The sequence below is a fragment of the Ranitomeya variabilis genome, chromosome 8 (genome assembly GCF_051348905.1).
Source record: "Ranitomeya variabilis isolate aRanVar5 chromosome 8, aRanVar5.hap1, whole genome shotgun sequence".
Classification (NCBI taxonomy): domain Eukaryota; kingdom Metazoa; phylum Chordata; class Amphibia; order Anura; family Dendrobatidae; genus Ranitomeya; species Ranitomeya variabilis.
In genome coordinates, this window is record NC_135239.1 from 43,777,953 (window position 1) to 43,801,984 (window position 24,032).

Genomic DNA, 24,032 nt, shown 5'->3' on the forward strand with positions numbered 1-24,032 from the left:
TTTTCAAATTTGAAAAATACATTTACACTGTCAACTCCCCAGATTATAATAGTAGTGGTTTGTAGATTGTAAACTGTCTCGGGCAGGGTCGTTAATATCTTTGTATTAATTATTGTATTATCGTTAACTTTGCTATGACTGTTGTATATGAACTGTCGAATTGTAAAGTGCTGCGAAATATGTTGGCGCTATATAAATAAAGATTATTATTATTAGTTGTTATATAACTAATGGCCATTCACATGAGCTTAGTAAGTGACTGCACAGCCCATGCTGGAGGGTGGCACACCAAGCATGTCCTTTATTCCACGCTATTACGTAATAAGCGTCATTCATTTATAATTACACTGAAGTCAGAACCACTTAAGTTTACAGTTTATTAAAGATTTCCAAATTAAGCGCTGAGAAGAAATAATATTTTATATCCTGATTATATTAGTTGCACAAGATTTCTAAATTCTCGGCAAATACAATCATGCCGTTATGTCACTCAGTCTATTTAAAGTTATACAAAGGTAGCACAGAAGTCATGCGGTTCACATTCTGTAAGGTTTTGCCATATTTTTGTTATATATTAAGTATTAAAGTACCTGCAATGGAAACCACAGTAGTTAACCCTATATAATAATATTAAAGGTATTTAAGGTTTTAGAAAAAAAGGTGCCCAATCCCTTATATTACTAATTCACAAAGGACCAGCTATGGGAAAACCGACACAGGGCAGACATAGCCCATATGTAGGGAGCTTAGCTGCGCAGACCCCATTACACTGAAAGTATATCAGTCATAGTTATTGAGATCATTCTTCCTTCTCCCATGTAGATCTCTTTTTTTGACTCCGGATGTTGGGCTAGGGCAAGTCAGGGGGGTTATATTGGTCACTGAATTTATTTTTTTTAATGTCAGAAATGTATTTTGAGTTGATTATTCTCACTGTACCAGATGCAAATGAACTGAAAGGGGAAAAATTATGTTTTTTATTTAGTTGCATTATAATTTTACACACTATAGTTGCCCAATAATTCTGCACACATAGATAATCTCTTAAGATAAAACTTACTTCACTTTTACGTTGTTAAATTTTCAGGTTCCAGGTTTATTAACTTTTGTGGATTGACAGACAGGATTGGAGTTTTTCAATGATAGAATTAATAATTAAAAAATACAAATTGACTAACAATTGTGCTCACAGTGTACACAGGTTTACTGCGACAGAGAGGAGCCAGACCGCGTTGTCTGATTTCTCCTATGCCTACACTGACTAGAGGGACTTCACCTTCATATTAAACAGTGCAGCTTTCTTCTAGCAGTACTGGGGTTAATCTATTCAGTTGAGAGCTCCTGGAAGCTGACCTGCCTTAAGGCTCTCAGCTGCTCACTATTGGCCACTCCCCTCTCCTATATATACTAATCTCTGGCAACCAGGCATTGCCAGAGCTAGCTTCATTGCTACATGGTACAGGGGCTGGTGGAGAGTTGTTGTTTGAGAAAGCATTTGGTGGATTTACCTAAGACTGTTGTTTTGGTTTTGTTTGTGTGCAAATCCTCTCCTTCTCCTACTTTGGGTTTAACCCCTTCCCCCACTCCCCGGTGTTTACCTCTGTTGTTTACTTGTTGTGTGTATATTTGTATGATTAGTATTTTACTTTATCCCTGTTCGTATTACCTTGTTAGTCTGGCTGGTGCATTGCCATACACTACTACTCCCTTCTTCCCTGGGTGGGAGGAGGTAACAGACTGAGGGTGGATTCATGAGCTCAGCATGGTACATAGCCCCAGTGTCTTCACCATTAAAGTAATCCAGGGAACAAGGATAGCTAGGGCACCCCTTAGTGTTAGGGACTAGGAAGGAGCCCCTGGTTCAAGGATACCCAACAACAGAGTCATGACAGTGCAACTTTATCCCTGTAATCCCCTGCACCACCTTGATACATGAAGACAAGGGGATTGACTTATCTAATGAACTGATCCTGGCAATCAGGAACGTTATAACATACAGAGGGGGTGGGGAAGCTTTTTTCCAATTCACAGAAGAACAAGTAAACTTCCAGGACCACAAAAAATTAGGATACCTATGAAGTTTTGATAATTAGAGTATATTATTACTTTTTTATTTTACATTTGCAAACGATCAAACATGTCTTTCTTACATCGAACACACCCTGTAATGGTCAAAGACAAGATGACAGAGACAATTGGTAACTTGCGGAGCGACGCTCAATGCTATGTACACTGCAGGTGCATTGTGGTCATAGCCTGAAAGCTGCAGAGATTTAGATTCCCAGTTCACGCGTACGGGAGCCCTGTATAATGGTGCAACAACAGACTTATGGATTTTAAATAAAATTACCATTTATCATCTTGTAGAATCAAAATCCTTTATATTGAATGCTGTGGTCAAACAGCACTCCCGACATACCGTGTGAGGTCACTGAACTAATAACTATATATTAAATGCCCTGTCTGCATTTATCAATGCCTTATTTCCACATTGGCTCTTGTAGTTAAACCTCTTCCCACCGCTTTCACAAGGCACATAAATCAGCTTCTTAATGGATCATAAGAAACGACTTCCCGTGCTTTTGCTATACTCACTCATACACAAAGCACGTAGCCTTTGCCAAACAGATATACAACGTAAGAAATCTGTATTTCCCATAAGCAGCGCTTGGTGGGAGACTATGGTCAAATTTAGACAATGGCCAAAGAATTGGTGATAACTCACAGATTGGTGGGGTCTGACCACATGTGTCCTCACTGCTCATCCCTGCTCTATTCATTCCCTATTCGTCTGCCAAAGATGGCCAAATACAACTCTGTATATTTTTTCTCAGTACATGGCCAGAGCCTTGGGAATGGTACAGGTCTTTTCAATAGGAGATAAGTTGGGAATAACTCATTAACTGATAGGACCACTGCAATGGTGAACAAGAAACCATGGGATACCTTAGCAAAAGCTGGAGTAGGCCCACAGAGAACCATGACCACTTTCACCATCAAGGTAAAGAAAGCTTATCATTAATATAAGCATTGATATCACAGTGCAGAGACAATGCTCATGTAATAATAGTGGTAATGTGCAGATTGATGTTATGTAACAAGCATGGTGCTCATAGTAATGTCTCATTGATGGCTAATACACACAGTAATGTCACAGAATAGGGATAATGCATATGGTTATGTCACAGTAAATGGATAATACACACAGTGATGTCACAGTACAGGGATAATACAGTGATAATACACACAGTGATGTCACAAAATAGGGATAATGCAAACAGTTATGTCACAGTACAGGGATAATACACACAGTGATGTCACAGTACAGGGATAATAAACACAGTGATGTCACAGTACAGGGATAATACACACAGTGATGTCACAGTGTAGGGATAATACACACAGTGATGTCACAGTACAGGGATAATACACACAGTGATGACACAGTACAGAGATAATAACAGTGATATCACAGTACAGGGATAATACACCAAGTGAGGTCACAGAACAGGAATAATACACACAGTTATGTCACAGTACAGGGATAATACACACAGTGATGTCATAGTATAGGGATAATACACACAGTGATGAAACAGTACAGGGATAATACACATAGTGATGTCACAGTACAGGGATAATGCACACAGTGATATCACAGTACAGGGATAATACACATAGTGATGTCACAGTACAGGGATAATGCACACAGTGACATCACAGTACAGGGATAATACACACAGTGATGTCACAGTACAGGGATAATACACACAGTGATGTCACAGTAAAGGGATAATACACACAGTGATGACACAGTACAGAGATAATAACAGTGATGTCACAGTACAGGGATAATACACACAGTGATGTAACAGTACAGGGATAATACACCAAGTGAGGTCACAGAACAGGAATAATACACACAGTGATGTCACAGTACAGGAACAATACACACAGTGATGTCATAGTACTGAGATAATACACACAGTGATGTCACAGTACAGGGATAATACACACAGTGATGACACAGTACAGGGATAATACACCCAGTGATGTCACAGTACAGAGATAATACACACAGTGATGTCACAGTACAGGGATAATACACACAGTGATGACACAGTACAGGGATAATACACAAAGTGATGACACAGTACAGGGATAATACACACAGTGATGTCACAGTACAGGTATAATACACACAGTGATGTCATAGTACAGGGATAATACACACAGTGATGTCACAGTACAGAGATAATACACACAGTGATGTCATAGTACTGAGATAATACACAGTGATGTCACAGTACAGGGATAATACACCCAGTGATGTCACAGTACAGGGATAATACACACAGTGATGACACAGTACAGGGATAATACACACAGTGATGTCACAGTACAGAGATAATACACAAAGTGATGTCACAGTACACGGATAATACACAGTGATGACACAGTACAGGGATAATACACACAGTGATGTCACAGTACAGGGATAATACACACAGTGATGACACAGTACAGGGATAATACACCCAGTGATGTCACAGTACAGAGATAATACACACAGTGATGTCACAGTACAGGGATAATACACACAGTGATGACACAGTACAGGGATAATACACACAGTGATGACACAGTACAGGGATAATACACACAGTGATGTCATAGTACTGAGATAATACACACAGTGATGTCACAGTACAGGGATAATACACCCAGTGATGTCACAGTACAGGGATAGTACACCCAGTGATGTCACAGTACAGGGATAATACACACAGTGATGTCACAGTACAAGGGATAATACACACAGTGATGACACAGTATAGAGATAATACACACAGTGATGTCACAGTACACGGATAATACACAGTGATGACACAGTACAGGGATAATACACACAGTGATGACACAGTACAGGAATTATACACACAGTGATGTCACAGTACAGGGATAATACACACAGTGATGTCATAGTATAGGGATAATACAGACAGTGATGTCACAGTAAAGGGATAATACACACAGTGATGATGACACAGTACAGAGATAATAACAGTGATGTCGCAGTACAGGGATAATACACACAGTGATGTCACAGTACAGGGATAATACACCAAGTGAGTTCACAGAACAGGAATAATACACACAGTGATGTCACAGTACAGGGATAATACACACAGTGATGTCACAGTACAGGGATAATACACCAAGTGAGTTCACAGAACAGGAATAATACACAAAGTGATGTCACAGTACAGGGATAATACACACAGTGATGTCACAGTACAGGGATAATACACCAAGTGAGTTCACAGAACAGGAATAATACACACAGCGATGTCACAGTACAGGGATAATACACACAGTGATGACACAGTACAGGGATAATACACACAGTGATGTCATAGTACTGAGATAATACACACAGTGATGTCACAGTACAGGGATAATACACACAGTGATGTCACAGTACAGGGATAATACACACAGTGATGACACAGTACAGGGATAATACACACAGTGATGACACAGTACAGGGATAATACACACAGTGATGTCATAGTACTGAGATAATACACACAGTGATGTCACAGTACAGGGATAATACACACAGTGATGTCACAGTACAGGGATAATACACACAGTGATGTCACAGTACACGGATAATACACAGTGATGACACAGTACAGGGATAATACACACAGTGATGACACAGTACAGGAATTATACACACAGTGATGTCACAGTACAGGGATAATACACACAGTGATGTCATATTATAGGGATAATACACACAGTGATATCACACAGTACAGGGATAATACTTACAGTGATGACACAGTACAGGGATAATACACACAGTGATATCACACAGTACAGGGATAATACACACAGTGATGTCACAGTACAGGGATAATACACACAGTGATGTCACAGTACAAGGGATAATACACACAGTGATGACACAGTATAGAGATAATACAGACAGTGATGTCACAGTACAGGGATAATACACACAGTGATGTCACAGTACACGGATAATACACAGTGATGACACAGTACAGGGATAATACACACAGTGATGACACAGTACAGGAATTATACACACAGTGATGTCACAGTACAGGGATAATACACACAGTGATGTCATATTATAGGGATAATACACACAGTGATATCACACAGTACAGGGATAATACATACAGTGATGACACAGTACAGGGATAATACACACAGTGATATCACACTACAGGGATAATCTACTCAGAGATGTTATTGCACGCACATCATTCAGTGATATTGGTCATGGACAAAGCACACTTAGGTGAGACAGTAGAGGAATGACACACACACAAAATGATTATGTCACAATACAGAAAAAAATACAAGAAAAAAATGTCACCAATAAATTAAAAAAATAAACAATGCATTTAGCAAATATAACCATCTTGGAGCACCATGGGTGCCATTACTATCGTCATGATATGTGTCAGTGGAAACAGGTCCCAGAACACCGGCTATACCCATACACCAATGTCATAAAGTATAACACCGCTGCTAATGCAGAATGCCAGAAAAAACTACTGTGGGAAAAACAATGGCATGTTGTCATAGGCTCATTTCAGCCTATTCCGGTATTACAATGACCCACTAATTAGGCAGGGTATTAATTTCCGCAGTACCTAGTCTTTGTATCTAGGACCAATAATATTCCTGATTAAAAGATGACAATTTATTAATTAAAGTGAATCCATCAGGTAAAGCCGCATTGGAGGGGGTAAATCGGACTCCTACATTTAATCTGTACCACCACTAAAGAAAGTGAAGAACCACTTAATAGAATTTTTTAATATTACTGGATATTTTTCAGCTTTACTATAAATCTCTTAATATGCAAAAGTAAATGTAAGTAAGATTATCCGTACGCCCGCTGACATAAGCCGCTGCTCGCTGCACCTCTAAGTCAATAAGGAATGGAGATTATTACAGTTTGATTGATACTCAGATTTATTAGCAGAAACAGAGGAAGGGGAAGTATGGCTGACTGCAGACAGGCTGGAGGAATTGTAAATGCATCTTCCATCACACTGCTGTCACATCCCTGATACAGTGAGGTATATCAGCGAGATCGCCCAGCCAGGCCCGCAGGGTAATAACTGCCTCCATCTTGGCTTTGTGGATGCTCCTCTCAATGAAAGGAATGGTATAACATAACCATTGTGGTTTATTAAACATTCATTAAACATACAGTGGGTACGGAAAGTATTCAGACCCCTTTAAATTTTTCACTCTTTGTTTCATTGCAGCCATTTGGTAAATTCAAAAAAGTTCAATTTTTTCTCATTAATATACACTCTGCACCCCATCTAGACTGGAAAAAACTGAAATGTAGTAATTTTTGCAAATTTATTAAAAAATAAAAACTGAAATATCACATGGTCATAAGTATTCAGACCCTTTGCTCAGACACTCATATTTAAGTCACATGCTGTCCATTTCCTTGTGATCCTCCTTGAGATGGTTCTACTCCTTCATTGGAGGCCAGCTGTGTTTAATTAAACTGATTGGACTTGATTTGGAAAGGCGCACACCTGTCTATATAGGACCTCACAGCTCACAGTGCATGTCAGACCAAATGAGAATCATGAGGTCAAAGGAACTGGCCAAGGAGCTCAGAGACAGAATTATGTCAAGGCACAGATCTGGCCAAGGTTACAACAGAATTTCTGCAGTACTCTAGATTCCTAAGAGCTCAACAACACACAGGCTCTCCATGCATGTGCTGTGACAGTGACACAGCTGCGACACATGCAGCTGCGGAGCCGAGCAGCTGATCAGCCAGTGCACTCCATGTATCCGGGTTCCCTCTGCAGCTTATTCAGCAAGCGCTATAGCTTGCTGAATAAGTAGGGACCCAATCAAATATGCTCAACTCTAATAATATACTGTATTGACCTCAGTATTGTAACCTACCGTATCATATTGTGCTTATGTGTATACATATATACACTAATATAGATTTGTCTTCTGTGTAAGTCAAATAAATAGCGTTGGTTGATTATCACTGTCTCCTCAATGTTTGGTCTGCTGCATCCAAACAACCTTTTTACATATGCATTATCACTACTCTGTACAACCGGATTACTCCAGAGCCTCGTTTTTGGGATGGGATGTTGGTCCTAGTGGTCAGGTCTCCTGTGATCAGTAATTTATCAACTATCCAGTGCATAGTTGATAAACTGTTATGGTAGATGAACCCACTAAGTTGGCCATACGGAACAATAAAGTTAGCTGGGGCGACTGTTTCAAAATTTTTCTTATGGAAAACTTTCTAGCAAAAATACGATATGTCGTGTTGAAGTATTTTGACCATTCTCAGCTGAAGTTAGAGCCTTGTGGCATAATTGGAAGCTTACAGACAATAATTTGTCACTTTGCGCATGTGCTTACACTAATTTTGTTAATTTCTCTGCCTAATCTGAGGGTTCAGTCTAGCAAGTTCCAGGTGAAAGCCATCGGATGAACAATCTGATCTGCCACATTCTAGTTGATCATAATCTTATGTATATGGCCAGAATCATCTACGGTATTTAGATACACGGCTAAGGCAAAAAGCTGAATCTTTGCCGAAAGTAAAGAGATTATGACGTCACAACATTGGACATGCAAGTGTTGAAAAGTGTCAAACCTCATCACAGCAAAAAGTCTCGAACTAGTGTGAGAGACCGAGGATTTCAACGCTCATTGCGATGGTAAGTGTCACTGGTATACAGCAACAGAAGACCACGGTGTCTGGTTTTACGTACTCCTGTACGGGTTAGAAGCACTTCACCATCATGTTAAACAGTGCAGGTTTTTTCATTTGCTAGCAGTGCAAGGGTTAATCTGTTCAGTTGAAGCTCCTTGAGCTTTCCTACCAGGATTGTCTCAGCTGTTCAGTGTTGGCCACTCCCCTTTGTTATATGTGTTGGCCTCTAACACTTAAGGATTGCTGGTCTTAGTTTTTTACTGTCTGGTTCTGGAGTTGGAGGTGTTGGTTGAAGTTACCGTTTGGAAATTGTTCAGGAGAATTATTATTATTATTATTTATTTATATAGCACCATTGATTCCATGGTGCTGTACATGAGAAGGGGTTACATACAGGTTACAGATATCACTTACAGTAAACAAACTAACAATGACAGACTGATACAGAGGGGCGAGGACCCTGCCCTAGCGGGCTTACATTCTACAGGATTATGGGGAAGGAGACAGTAGGTTGGGGGTTGCAGGAGCTCCAGTGTTGGTGAGGCGGTAGCTTCGGTAGTGATGAGGAGGCAGCGGGGTCAGTGCAGGCTGTAGGCTTTCCTGAAGAGATGAGTTTTCAGGTTCCGTCTGAAGGATCCGACTGTGGATGATAGTCGGACGTGTTGGGGCAGAGAGTTCCAGAGGATGGGGGATATTCGGGAGAAGTCTTGGAGGCGATTGGATGAGGAGCGAATAAGTGTGGAGGAGAGAAGGAGGTCTTGGGAGGTCTTGGGAGGAATGTTGCTTGGAGTTTTGTCTGTGTGCACATCCTCATCCTCTCCTTTTCATTTCTCCTTCCTTTAACTCCAGTGTCCCACTCTGTTGTTTGGTGTATGTATTTTGTATGGTTGTATTTTCATTTATCCCTATCAGTATTCCCTTGTTTGTCCTGTCAGTGTATTCCTATATACTTTAGCTTTTCACTACCCTGGATGGGGAGGGACAGATCAGGGTAGAAATAGGACATAGCAAGAAATGAGAACCCAGCATCTTCAACTTCGGGAGTAATCCAGGGGACAGGGATAGACTAAGGCGTCCCTAGTTCTAGGGACCTGGATAGGACCCAAAGTCCCAACACAATCGTGACAGTAAGAATATGCAACGAGGATTAGATGGTGAGGTGAGGAGCCAGCAGGCCACCATTTTGCTGAATCAGTGTGGATGCAAATTAAAAAAGATTTGCATTTTGCCAAATGAAGATTTTTGTAATAGTCAAGTACTGCACATTTCAATTCCACTGGAATATATTTGCTTATCTCTACAGATGACCAAACCTTTTGTTTTACTTCTACATTTTCATGATGTACAATAGCAAATTATACAGCTCTGGCAAAAATTAAGAGACCACTGCAAAATGTTCAGTTTGTCTGATTTTTCTCTTTATATTTTTGAGTAAAATGTAAATTGTTATTTTATTCTATAAACTTCTGACAACATGTCTCTGAATTTCCAAGCAATAAATTTTGTATTTTTTTCTGACAAAGAAAAATGGTCAAAATAAAAAAACAGTGCTTTCAGACCTCAAATAATACAAAGAAAACAAGTTCATAATCATTTAGAAACAACAATACTAATTTTTTACTCAGGAAGAGTTCAGAAATCAATATTTTGTGGAATAACCATGATTTTCAATCACAGCTTTCATGCGTCTTGACATACTTTCCACCAGTCTTTCATACTGCTCCTACGGCAAAAATGTAAGCAGTTCTTCTTTGCTTGATGGCTTGTGACTATCCATCATCCTCTTGATTACATTCCAGAGGTTTTCAATGGGGTTCAGGTCTGGAGATTGGGCTGCCCATGACAGGGTTTTGATGTGGTGGTCTCTTAATTTTTGCCAGAGCTGCATTGTGGTACCGTGTTAGCTAGAAATGTGAATACTTTTTGCCCAATGATGACAAAAGTATTCTTGGAGTGATACCTTTATTGGCTAACCAGAAAATAATATATGTAGAATCATAGAATGTTAGAGTTAGAAGGGACCTCTGAGGTCATCGTGTCCAACTCCCTGCTCAATGCAGGATTCACTAAACCATCTCAGATAGATGTCTGTCCAGCCTCTGAAGACTTCTGTTGAAGGAGAACTCACCACCTCTCCTGACAACCACTCACTGATCACCCTCACTGTCAAAAAGTTTTTTCTAATATCTAATCTCTAACTTCTCCCTTTCAGTTTCATTCCATTGCTTCTCATGTTTCCATGTGCAAATGAGAATAATGATGATTCCTCTACACTGTGACAACCCTTTAGATATTTGTAGACAGCTATTAAGTGTCCTCTTAGCCTTCTTTTTTGCAAGCTAAAAATTCCCAGATCCTTTAACCGTTACTCGTAGGACATACTTTGCAGTCCGCTTACCATCCTGGTCACTCTTCTCTGAACTTGCGCCAGTTTGTCAATGTCTTTAAAAATGTGGTGCCCAGAATTGGACACAGTATTCTAGATGAGGTCTGACCAAGGAGGAGTAGAGGGGGATAATTACTTAACGTGATCTAGACTATGTGCTTCTCTTAATACATCCTAGAACTGTGTTTGCCTTTTTTGCGGCTGCTGCTGCATCACACTGTTGACTCATGTGCAGTCTGTCATCTATTAGTATACCCAAGCCTTTTTCACACGTGCTGTTGGTTCGCTTTATTCCTCTCATTCTATATATTTAATTTTCGTTTTACTTGCCCTGGTGTAGAATCTTGCACTTCTCACTGTTAAATGCCATTCTATTAATTGCTGCCCAAATATTGGTTGACTTGAATATTTGGTTTCTGTCTAATGTAAATGATGACAGCCCACCAGATGATTCTGGGTAAATTAGGGATAAAAATGTTCAATCTTAATGTTCTAGATATTGAAAACCCCTGAAAAAAAGAAATAGTATCTGACAGTGATGACTCCCCTGATTAAAAGAAAAGGGGTCAGTCATAGGACATTGTAACCAGCGATTGGCCTAGTTACAATGTAATGTCCGATTGCATCAGCATTCATACTAATGATCTAGTACAGGTGCAGCAGGGCTGAGTTTGTCATTTAACATAATGCAGAGTGATTTTAAAGTAAGCTCAGTATTAGGGTATGTGTCCACGTTCAGGAAACGCTGCGTGTTTGACGCTGCGTGGGGCCGCAGCGTCAAACACGCAGCATCCAGATGTTCCAGCATAGTGGAGGGGATTTTTTGAAATCCCGTGTCCACTATGCGTGGAAACACGCACGCGGCGGCCCTGCGACTCCGGACATGCTGCGCGTCTTTTCAGATCGCAGCATGTCCGTGTTCCTTGCGGCGACGCTGCGTCGCCGCAAGGAATAACACAGGGCCCTATGCGAGGGGTGCGATGTACAATGAACACATCCGGCATCATCGCGTCCCAGAAGGGGGCGGGGCTTAGCACCGAGCGGCTTTGCCGCTCCGACGATACCGCCGGCTAGGGTTGAGCGAAACGGATCGGTCATTTTCAGAAGTCGCAGACTTTTGGCAAAGTCGGCGTCTCATGAAACCCGACCCGATCCCTGTGTGGGGTCGACCATGCGGTACGCGATCTTAGCACCAAAGTCGCGTTTCGTATGACGCGTTTAGCGCCATTTTTTCAGTCAATGAAGGAGCGTGGGCAGAGTGATGACATAGGTCTTAGGGGCGTGTACGCCTATCGCCATTTTAGCGCTTGTGCGCAGTAGGGATTTGCAATGTGTAACACGAGATTTTCTTTGCTGGGACGGGACGAAGGAGAGAGAGAGAGAGAGAATATTTTTCCCCATTGACGTGCATTGGGTTTCGTGTTCCGGCCGATCCCCGATTTTTCGCAGTAATCGGCCGATTTCGCCCGACTCGACTTTTCAGATAGTCGGGTTTCGTGAAACACCACTCGACCCTAAAACAGGCAAGGTCGCTCAACCCTACCGCCGGCCATCCTGATCGTGGACACGTACCCTTAGAGGTAAAAGTAGATCATCGTAGCATTACACGATAGGTCTGTTACAATCCCAGCTCTGCTACATCTGTATATGTATGCATATTTCATAGCAGTATAATATACTCAAGTTCCAATTTCTTAGAAGAAGAAGAAAAAAAAAAGAAACAGAATAAGATGATGCAGTTTTTAGACACATTATGGTTCTTTAACTTTGGTTGCCATAGTAATGGAATGCAACACACAGCTACCATGGCAACACCTAACTGTTTAAATTCAGCACCTGACTGCTAAGACGCTCTGCAGCCGTCAAGAATGTGAACAAGGATGTGAATGCCCCCCGGTCAAAACGGCAAAGATGCAACACGATGTGAGAGAAAAAAAAAGATGCTAAGATTGATCCTCAGCCACGAAGAGGATCAGCATTTCACAAAGTGCTGGGCGTAATTATGGCTTTCTGATGCATTGTCTTCTAACGATGGCGAGAATAAATGACAGACGGCTCCATTCACGTTCAAAAACCCTTCTAAATTAGGTTGCGTCATAAATAATTAAATAAAAGAATTCTTTAGATACAATATTTATTATTGCCAAGAAGCCAAGACCTGAGCTGCATCCACATCTGTTCCTGCAACCCCAACAGAAATCCCAACAGAAAAGGAAATTCAACTGATAAAAGCAGAAAACATGATAATGAGAAAATCAGAAACATTTACAGGATTCTCATATTTAACCATTTGGTCTTCATTATTTAGAACTAAAGCTATATACATGCGTCCTATCATAATAATAATAATAATTTTATTTCTATAGCACCGACATATTCCACAGCGCTTTACATTTTAGAGGGGACTTGTACAGACAATAGACATTACAGCATAACAATAATCACATAGATCAACAGATACCAATAGGAATGAGGGCCCTGCTCACAAGCTTACAATCTATGAGGAAAAGGGGAGACACGAGAGGTGGATGGTAACAATTGCTTTAGTTATTCGGACCAGCCATAGTGTAAGGATCAGATGTTCATGTAAAGCTGCATGAACCAGTTATCAGCCTAAGTATGTAACAGTACAGACACAGAGGGCTATTAACTGCATAAAGTGTATGAGAACATGATACGAGGAACCTGGTTATGGTATAAATTTTGAATGGGCCACACAGGGATAGTTAGGTTAATGCACTGAGACGGTAGGACAGTCTGAAGAAATGTGTTTTTAGGGCACGCTTAAAACTGTGTGGATTAGGGTTTAATCGTATTAACCTGGGTAGTGCATTCCAAAGAATTGGCGCAGCACGTGAAAAGTCATGGAGACCGGAGTGGGAGGTTCTGATTATTGAGGTATTAACCTCAGGTCATTAGCAGAACGGAGAGCACAGGTAGGGTGGTAGATTGAGACCAGGGAGGAAATGTAGGGTGGAGCTGAGCCATGGTGAGCTTTGTGGGTGAGGGTAATAAGCTTGTACTGGATTCTTTAGTGGATGGGTAACCAGTGTAATGACTGGCACAAGGTAGAGGCATCGGTGTAACAATTGGTGAGGAATATGACCCTGGCTGCAGCATTCAGGACAGATTGGAGAGGGGAGAGTTTGGTAAGAGGGAGGCCGATTAGTAGAGAGTTACAATAGGCCAGACGATAATGAATGAGAGAAACAGTGAGAGTTTTTGCAGAGTTGAAAGTAAGAAAAGGGCGAATTCTAGAAATGTTTTTGAGATGCAGATAACAAGAGTGAGCTAATGATCGGAGCCATCATATTCCCAACTCTACAGTCTGCAGGACATGTAATCAGTATACAGAGGAGTTTCCAATCAGCCCCAAATGGACTTGTCTTCTTACATATTAATATAATACAATAATGGACACCAGGATCCAGAAGAACACAGAAGACAAGGCCATTTGGGGCTGATTGGAAACTCATCTGTTTGTATACTGATGACATGTCCTGCAGACTGTAGAGTTGGGAATATGGTGGGACACAAACTCAGAATCAGTTAATAGAAATAACAACAGGCTAACTTTATAAGAACACAAAGGATGTTGTTCCTCTTGAAACACCTAATAGTTTTTAAAATCTTCTTCACCAACTTTTCTCTTGTTCTGATTTTTATGGATTACTAATAAAATGGAATCATTTTTTACCGACAGATGATTGTGCTGGACTTACCTTCTTCTCACCTCTTTATAAGAACACACTTTGCCAAAGATTTGTCTACAAGAAGAGGCACAGTAAGCTTAAAGTTGTTTTTTTCGCAAAATAAAAAGTTCATCATATCAGCAGAATAGGTGTAGGCTCGACCTCTGGGACAGTCCGAGGTTCTGAGATTGTTTCTATAGAACAAAGCAGCTTGGCTCCACCGAACCCCATCTTGAGGTGTGTATGTTTGAATTCCACAACATTCATTATATGTGTGGGCTGACAAAGAAAACTGAGTGTAGCTTAATTCAAGATAGTCCCTGGATATCAGAGCCCCAATCATGGGGTTGTTGGGGTTCCCAGGTGTTAAACGCCCAGTGATCAGTAAGTTATCTAATCCCCTACACTATAGTTAGGGGATCATTGAATATTTGGGGAATAACTCTTTATCAGCCCCCAGTGGGTATAATTCTTAGAAATATCTGTTCTATAGATTAACTCATCCCAGTCTATCCTCAACCCCAACACCACCCACAGTCTCCAAATACCACCTAACACTCCATATATTACATGGTACTGGTAACTACAGTGGGAAAAGGCTGCACTGCACTATGCAAATCCATACTATGTGTGGGGTCATAGCTCCTGATATCATACACTGTCAAATATGTCACCATTAACTATGATTTTCTATGACATCACACACTGGTTCACTGTGCCATATGATCCTACACTGCCAAATACGGCACCGGGAAAATCAGTTTCCATGGCGTCATACACTGGTATCCTTCTCATTCCATCCTACCCCACAAAATATGGCACTGGGAACCATACCTTTCCATAAGCATCACTAATACTGGTGCATTTACAGCACAGTTCACTAACAGTTTGACCACATGGCTTCTGTGCTCATCATAAAAGTTGACATACACAAGTTCCGTATGGATAAAAGGTAGACCCTCAGAATAATTTTTTCTAGTGAACCCAATGTGCCCCAAAGCTCAAGTAGTTTTTCAAAGGAAATGTATTTTCAAAGCAAATTTCATGGTGTTCGTGAACTATTTATCTAAGACCAGTGGTGATTTGTAAATTGAGAGCCTTTCTTCAACACTTGGACATAGGGTTGGGGTTACCATGTGTATGGAAAACTGTACTGTTGTACTATGGAGCTACGCATTCAGCTGTTTCAGGACTCACTCACATGCGTGTACACATTGGACGAGTGCTATCTGTTGTTTTATCAGATAGCACTCGGACCAATGTTATTCTATGGGGCAGTGCTGATCAGCATTTTTTTTCTCATACTGGTTCAGCATAAGAAAAAAAAACGCCATGCAGTGACTTGCAGTGCATATCAGGTGGCACTCACCCATTCAATTCTATGGGTGGGTGGAAAACATTGTACTGCATATGGATGGCATCTGAATGAAGTTGATTTCCGCAGACTCACACAATGGAGAAGATGGATAAATTGTGTTCTCCATCTTCTCCTCACCTGAGCTACAATTCTCTCATCTGAGACAATCAGGTCACACTAAGCTGTCTTTCTGATCAAACTCAGATCACAGTTTCACAGATCGGAGTGTCATTACCATAACTGATCTGATTCTCTTGTATGAGAAAGTCTATGCTCGTGGGACCCTTGGCTCAAATTGAATATCTTCTCATATCTTCACAGTGAGAGTCTCAGGGTTAAAGTTTTGGGTCTATCATTTCACCTCACATGAGGATGTTGCAGTAACACAGATGGATTTGGTTTTGGTGAAACCATTATTCTAGATGAGGCACAAAGCTTATTGGTCACGATTCGTGACACGCTGTAGGCTCTGGTCACACTTGTCCTCAGTTCACACTCTCAGATGAGATTAGGAGGCTTTCCGCTCTATGGTCAACAAAAACACACTGAAAGGATACATAGGGACTCTACCTTTTCAGTGATAAATTCTATCAGGCCAAAGCCCTCTCCATAGATCACTGCTGTAGACAGAATAGTGCGCTTGCATAAGTTGGCCATCTGGTTGCCCTTCACAGCCTACTCGACTGTTGTGAAATTGGATTCTGGGCTCCCCCGGTGGCCACTTGTGGAATTGAACTTGTGTGCATCATCCCCTCTGTTCACCTGCTCCTATCAGGATGTGGGAGTCGCTATATAACCTTGCTCCTCTGTCAGTTTCATGCCGGTCAACAATGTAATCAGAAGCCTTTCTGTGCATGTTCCTGCTACCAGACAACTCCCAGCTAAGTTGGACTTTTGTCCTTGTGTGTTTTTGCATTTTGTTCCAGTTCACAGCTGCTGTTTCGTTACTGTGTTTGGAAAGCTCTTGTGATCGGAAATTGCCACTCTGGTGTTATGAGTTAATGCTAGAGTCTTAAAGTAATTTCTGGATGGTGTTTTGATAGGGTTTTCTGCTGACCATGAAAGTGCCCTTTCTGTCTTCCTGCTATCTAGTAAGCGGACCTCGATTTTGCTAAACCTATTTTCATACTACGTTTGTCATTTCATCTAAAATCACCGCCAATATATGTGGGGGCCTCTGTCTGCCTTTTTGGGGAAATTTCTCTAGAGGTGAGCCAGGACTGTATTTTCCTCTGCTAGGATTAGGTAGTTCTCCGGCTGGCGCTGGGCATCTAGGGATAAAAAACGTAGGCATGCTACCCGGCCACTTCTAGTTGTGCGGCAGGTTTAGTTCATGGTCAGTATAGTTTCCATCTTCCAAGAGCTAGTTCTCATATATGCTGGGCTATGTTCTCTCGCCATTGAGAATCATGACACTCGACTACACCGCTGCACTATACACTGACTGTGTGCCATGCTACACACAAAACTACTGTGGCTTCCATAGTTTCCTAAACACAGTCCCAAACGAGACCTTTCTCGGCACAATCCTCTCTTCTGATGGTATTTGCACCTTTCAGCCAGAGAGCCCTCTCGGCAGCCGTCTGTTGAATAGAACTGAACTACCATTCTCAGCTCAGTCACTTCAAAGAGCCTGACGTTGGACAGCATGGATCAGTGTGAACATAGCAGGAGGTACAGCACCCGCTGGAGCACCATTGCCCCTTCAAAAAGTTGTGTTGGTGTTTGCCATGAGTTGGACCACCATCATCACAAGGATAGTCCAACAATTTTAAAGAATAAAAAAATTTCTTAACTGATCTCATATGTCGACCTTCACATCAATTCAATAGTAAATGAGGCAGTGGCTAAATAAAATATAATAAACCGCCGCATACAGTTTACAGAACATTCTGTTTGATCAGAAATTATTCCTAAATAACTTATGAAGCATGTCGTCTCGTACAAAGATACTTTGTCTCATCTATCGTACACAGAGCCAACAGGCATAATAGGTAACTGATCTACTTTAATTAAATGTAACACTCCCTTCTGACAAATCTAAAGTTGTCTTTTACTAGCAATATTATGATTTATTTTATTTATATAGCACTATCATATTCCACAGCACTTTACAGACATCATCATCACTGTTCCCATTGGGGTTCGCAATCTGAATTCTCTATCAGTATGTCTTTAGAATGGGAGAAAACCAGAGAAAACTCACAGAAACACAGGGATAAAATACAAACTCCTTACAGATATTGTCCTTGGTGGGATTTGAACCCAGTACCCCAGCTCTGCAAAGCAACAGTGCTAATCACTGAGCCACGAAAGTATTGTATGACAATATTTTACCTCCCACGAGAACACGACATATAGAAACCGTGATGTGTCACTTTCGGTTAAATGTAGCATTGGTAGGAATATTGTGAGAAGACCCAGTACAGAACTGCTGAGCTGTAAACATGTCTACGAGCACGTGATACATAATGGTGTCATCGTTTTAGCCGCACGTCAGCTGTGGAATTATCAGACGTCTTGCAGGGCAGTAAACTTTCCATCATCTCTGTCTCCAATCTGATAAGATTATGACTGTTTTGTTAAGAGGACACAGGATCACATTGCGGTGTTGCTCTAACTATTTCCTGACAAATACGAGACAGATGTTAGAAATGATTCTGGATGTTGTTGCTCACGATCTTAAAAAACGTTCTCCGCAAAGTCTATGTGCCTTCATGCATATGATTAAAATTACACATTATGTTCTAGCTAGCTGTGCATACTTTACAGCATTGTGGGGGATTTGTTGGTCGAGTACTGCCTATCATTTTTCTATTACAATGCTTTTAGGTGGCACGGTTCCACATTTCGATCCCGTCATTTGCATAAGATGACTCCATGGGATAGCAACATTAAATGCTTATTTGCTTAACAGAGTTAACTGCTTACCTCCTGAAGTACATTTATACTTCTTCCCATTATTAAGAATTTTCCATTAAAACATGCAGTGCTATTCTTCCAATCACATATGATGCAAACTACAACGAAGGTTCCTGATGGAACAGGGCTCAACCTAAACAGGCAGTTTGGGACTACACAACCGATGACCTGTCCGCCAGATGGGCCTCTAATCTTACAGTGATCACCTACCTACACATTAGACTTATATGAGCTGAACCAGCCGATATCGGCAGGTTCAACCGATGGTCTAATCATGTGTATGGAGGTGCCGACTGATTGATCATCAGGAGCATTGGCGGACACACAAAGAAGAGGACCCCTGTGCAAGAACAGTATATGGGCCTTTTGTAGTCCAATTGCTCATCATAATGCACAATTCCACCAGCTTTGGAGGTAGTAGTGGCCCCCTTACATCTTGGGTCCTGATGCAGCTGCACAGGTTGCATAATTTGTCTGCCCTTGATTGGGAGAGATGTCGATCAGACATGTCCGATTTCAAACTGATGATCACATTGTTCATCCTGAGATAAGCTGCCAGCTGAAGTGTCAGTCAACTGCTTTCTCATAGAAAACATAGGAGAACTTGGCTAAGCAAGTGCTCCTGAGTATGGGAGAGTTGGCTGAGATGGCTGTGACCAAACGATCAACCGAAGCATCCATATGATGTGTGTGGCGAGCATAATTTTTGGCATCCCATTGATCAGCTGAGAAACACTCATAGTTGCCATGTATAAGCAATTTATATCCCGATGCATTCTTTAGTGACTGTTATCAGGTATTGCACCCTGTCTCCTTATAACTTGATTGAATATGAGATTATGAAGGTCCAATACCAGTCACCCCCATCAATCTCATATTGCTGGCCTCTCCTATGGAAAGATCATCAATTGTCTAGCTCCAGACAAACCCCTTAACCTTCACTTAAATTCTCTAAACAGATGGCAAAAAAAACATTCAAAATATTCAATTCTGGAAAGCAGAACTTAAAGATCCAAGGAAAGTTTCTCAGCATAAAGTATGTATGGGGCCATTTACTCTAATGGTGCTGAAAGAGTCACCATGTGTTCTGTTAGGCATCATTTTCAGGCATATACGCCTACTGGTTGTAGAGTGTATCTAGGTGTCCACCTCCAGTAGACGTATTATACGTTAATGCCCGAAAAACAGAGGAAACTTTGAATCCATCCGCACCATTATAGTCAATGGCCACGTCGCCGCATATGCATGAATCACGGTTTACGGGGGGTTCAGACATAAGCCCAGAAGGGACCAATGAACGTGGTGAAAAACACAGTGTGAAAGCACTCCTAGCGCAGAGCATACATAGCAGTTTGACATACAATTCTCTAATTATTTTTGGATCCGGTCCCGGTTGTAACTTAAAATAGGTCATCACTTTCCTTGAAAAACAAAACCCACATTTAATCACTGCTAAAAATGTAAGAAACAATTGCACTGCATTACTTAAATGGGTGCTTATCAGATTTGCACAAGCAGATTTTTCATTATCCAAAATTTGTTAATGATGAAGACATTACTTAAGACTTTATAGAAGTGAAAGCATGAATCACTCTTATAGGAATTCACCTGAAGAAAGGTCATGCGACTCTCAATGGAGGAGGCTGCTGCAGTCTACTGCTAATGATATCTGGGTCAATAAATGTCTTTAGCTAAGAAAAGTGTGTCAGAGCCGGTGAGAACAAGGCAGCACTCAGCGATATTCCTAGGCAGACCCACTCCACTGCTATGAAGAGTTTCTATATTGCAAATTTTATTTGGAAAACATATGTAAATTTTGCATAAATCCAATATTCCTACACTTGTGGCAGAGCCTTTATTGGGAGGGTCCATTTCAAATTTCATCTTTTTAGGCAACAAAATATATATAGTCATATAGTCATTTTTTTCATTCATTTTAAAAATTACAAAAAGGAAAATGGGCCGATGCTAAATTTTGGTTGGGCACCCTTGGAGATTTGTGTGCTCAAATCCTTCTAGGAAAGAGTCTTGTGGATAGATGAGACCAAGATAGAGCTTTTTGGTAAAGCACATTGTTCTACTGTTTACCAAAAACAGAATGAGGTCTCTGGTACCGGGTGCCTAGACTGTCTGCAAGGCATCATGAAATCTGAAGATTATCAAAGGATTTTGGATTGCAATGTAGTGCAGTGTCAGAAAGCTGGGTTTGAGTCCTAGGTCATGTGTATTCCAGCAGGACAATGACCCCAAACATACATCAAGAAACATCCAGAAATGGATGGAAACAAAGTGCTGGAGAGTTCTGAAGTGGCCAGCAATGAGTCTGGATCTAAATCCCATTGAACACCTGTGGAGAGATCTTAAAATTGCTGTTGGGAGAAGACACCTTCAAATGTTAGAAATCCTGGAGCAGTTTGTAAAAGAAGATTGATCCAAAATTCCAGTTGATGCGTAACAAGCTTGTTGATGGTTATAGGAAGCGATTGATTGCAGTTATTTATTCCAAAGGGTGTGCAACCAAATATTAAGTTGAAGGTGCCAACAATTTTGTTTGGCACATTTTGGTGGTTTTGAGAGAAATTATGCCCAATTTGCATTTTTCAGTTTTTTTTGTGTTGTTCCAATACAGTTGTAGCGCCCCCACTGCCGCAGGGCCGAGGGGTACCCGGTACCGGGCCTACGGGTCTCTGCTTTGGGGTTGTCACGGCGGCTAGGCCCCGGTCCGTGACCCTGCCGTGGGGCGCACAGTCGATAATACGTGTAAATGACAGTGGTGATGGTGCGGTAAATAACGAGGACACCAGGTTGCAGTCTCTTTACCTCTTTACTGAAGATCTCTGGGTCCTCAGTCCGGAAGACTGAGGACCAAGACTTCATAGGTGATTTGTGTGAGACAGCCCGCCTAAGACTGACTGTCCTGCCGCTGTTTAGAGTATTGCTTGAAGCTGAATGTTATAATACTCCCTCGGCGTTCCGGCCACCGGTAGTGCGCCTCAGTAGGGTGTTGCTCCGGTCTTACAGCACGACTCCTACTGGTATTCTCCTATCGCTTGATCTCGTTTCTCACTCAGCACAATCTATCTCGCTTCTAGTCCTTTCTTGGGCCCCGCCGCTTCCCGGAGCTGGCGCGGACCCGTTACGTTCTTTCCAATGCCAAGCCTCTGTCAGGATCCCACCCCTGACAGAGACCCTACTGTCTCTTCCTCCACAACACCCTCTGCCACCAGGTGTTGCTTCGTCCAATCCAGTCAGCTTTCTGATCTAACTTCCTGCCTGACCCCAAGTTTACCCACTATGGTGGGGAGTGGCCTAATGAATAGCACCCTTAGCTCCCCCCGGAGGCCCAGCTGTGAAACATATTGGTGTCTGTGATACCTGATCCGATGAGCTCCTTCAGTGCCATCAGACGCGCCGTAGCTCCCCATGGTGGCGGAGCCACAGTACTGCAACAACCAGGACTCTGGGGCGCTGCACATACATAGGAATTAAACGCGGTAATAACAAAATGTGCAGTAGCAATAAATATATGTTATGGAACAATTTCAAAGGTGCTATAGTATTTATTTTCCTCCTTGCCCCTGTTACTTTATTTATGTTATCATTATATTATTACATTTCTATTAATTTTCTCCTGATTGTTTTTGGTAACGCAAAGTAAATATTGATGTTTTATCATAAAAGGGAATTTGTCCTCAGGTTTGCTGTGTAATTTTAAAGCACCACAATATAGAAGAAAGCCAGAAATGTGTCACTTACCAGTCTGTGTTTTGCTGTTTCAATAGACTCAGTGTTTTATCAGCAGGAGATCATCACTTATCACTAGAGGACTTTGTGTCTTGTGCCTCCTGGTCCACCCCACGACTAATTAGCAGGTTTTTGTTAATATTCAATGCACACATAAAGCTTCTAATCAGTGGTGTGTGTAGAGTTTCACAGCTCAGCATTCAGAGAACTGCTACATCTGCAGCAGATAAAACTGTGATTTTATCAAAAATGCAGCAAGCAGCCCAGTAAGTAACTTATTGCTAGAATCATGACTATCAAAGTAATATGGAAATAAGATATAAAGAAAGATTTATTCAAATCAAATGGATCCAGAAAAGCCAACCAAGATCATCCGAGTCATGACAATGGGTATCCGTGACTCCTGTGAGCTTCTAGTATAAAAAAAACCTTTACCTTACCTCATATTACCCCTGAAATAAACAGCCGCCAACCCCTTTGTCTAAAAACAGAAAAACGCCATTAAAAACACAAACAATTAGGTTGGATTAATTGGCCACAGCAGCCGTTTATTAACATTTAAACATACAAAATAATGAAACAATAAACCCCGGAAGTGGGTGACCCTCGAAGCCCGAAACATATGTCAAACATTTTTCCGCCAAACGTCCCGCCTATTTTGGCCTTATATCTGCCTTACCCCCAGCCGCTATGCACCAGCTCGGAGGCAAACTCCACCCGCCAGGCCAAACCCGCACACCTGTTTTGGTTCCCCTACTAATCCCTTCCATGGGATTATCTGCCATTTTAAAATCACCCCGGGGAGTCCAGGACCTATTGAGATCCCCCCCATCCATCCGCCATTTTCCACTTCCACCAACTTCGAGGATCACCACCCCCTGCCATGCTGCCGCGACAGATCATTTACCATACTTAGTCATAATTAAATATCTTCATAAAAGTAGAAGCCTAGTCTTATCCCAAAATTACTAACTCCCGAATCAATAACCTTAAACCAATGACAATAAAAGGGAGGGTGGGTGGGAGTTTTCGTCTATGGCCGGTGAGTACCCAAAATGGTTGCCCCACTCACGTAGCCACCCCTTTTTATAAGGCCCCCCCCTGCCCATAACCCCTCCTTCCCTTTCAAATTCAAAAAACTCTTCCCCTCCCCTCAGCTCCTTTAACCCT

The 24,032-nt window shown here is 41.5% G+C and overlaps 1 protein-coding gene and 1 long non-coding RNA gene across 7 annotated transcripts in view; one reads left to right on the plus strand and one right to left on the minus strand.

Moving 5' to 3' along the window:
- The window catches only part of CACNA1E (calcium voltage-gated channel subunit alpha1 E), a 718,540-nt gene that overhangs the window by 290,372 nt on the left and 404,136 nt on the right, over positions 1-24,032 (minus strand). The window lies entirely within an intron of this gene.
- On the plus strand, positions 12,725-17,883 carry LOC143788319 (uncharacterized). The gene is made up of 3 exons (XR_013218603.1): positions 12,725-13,143; positions 14,851-14,931; positions 17,756-17,883. It is a non-coding gene; the product is annotated as an uncharacterized LOC143788319 (long non-coding RNA).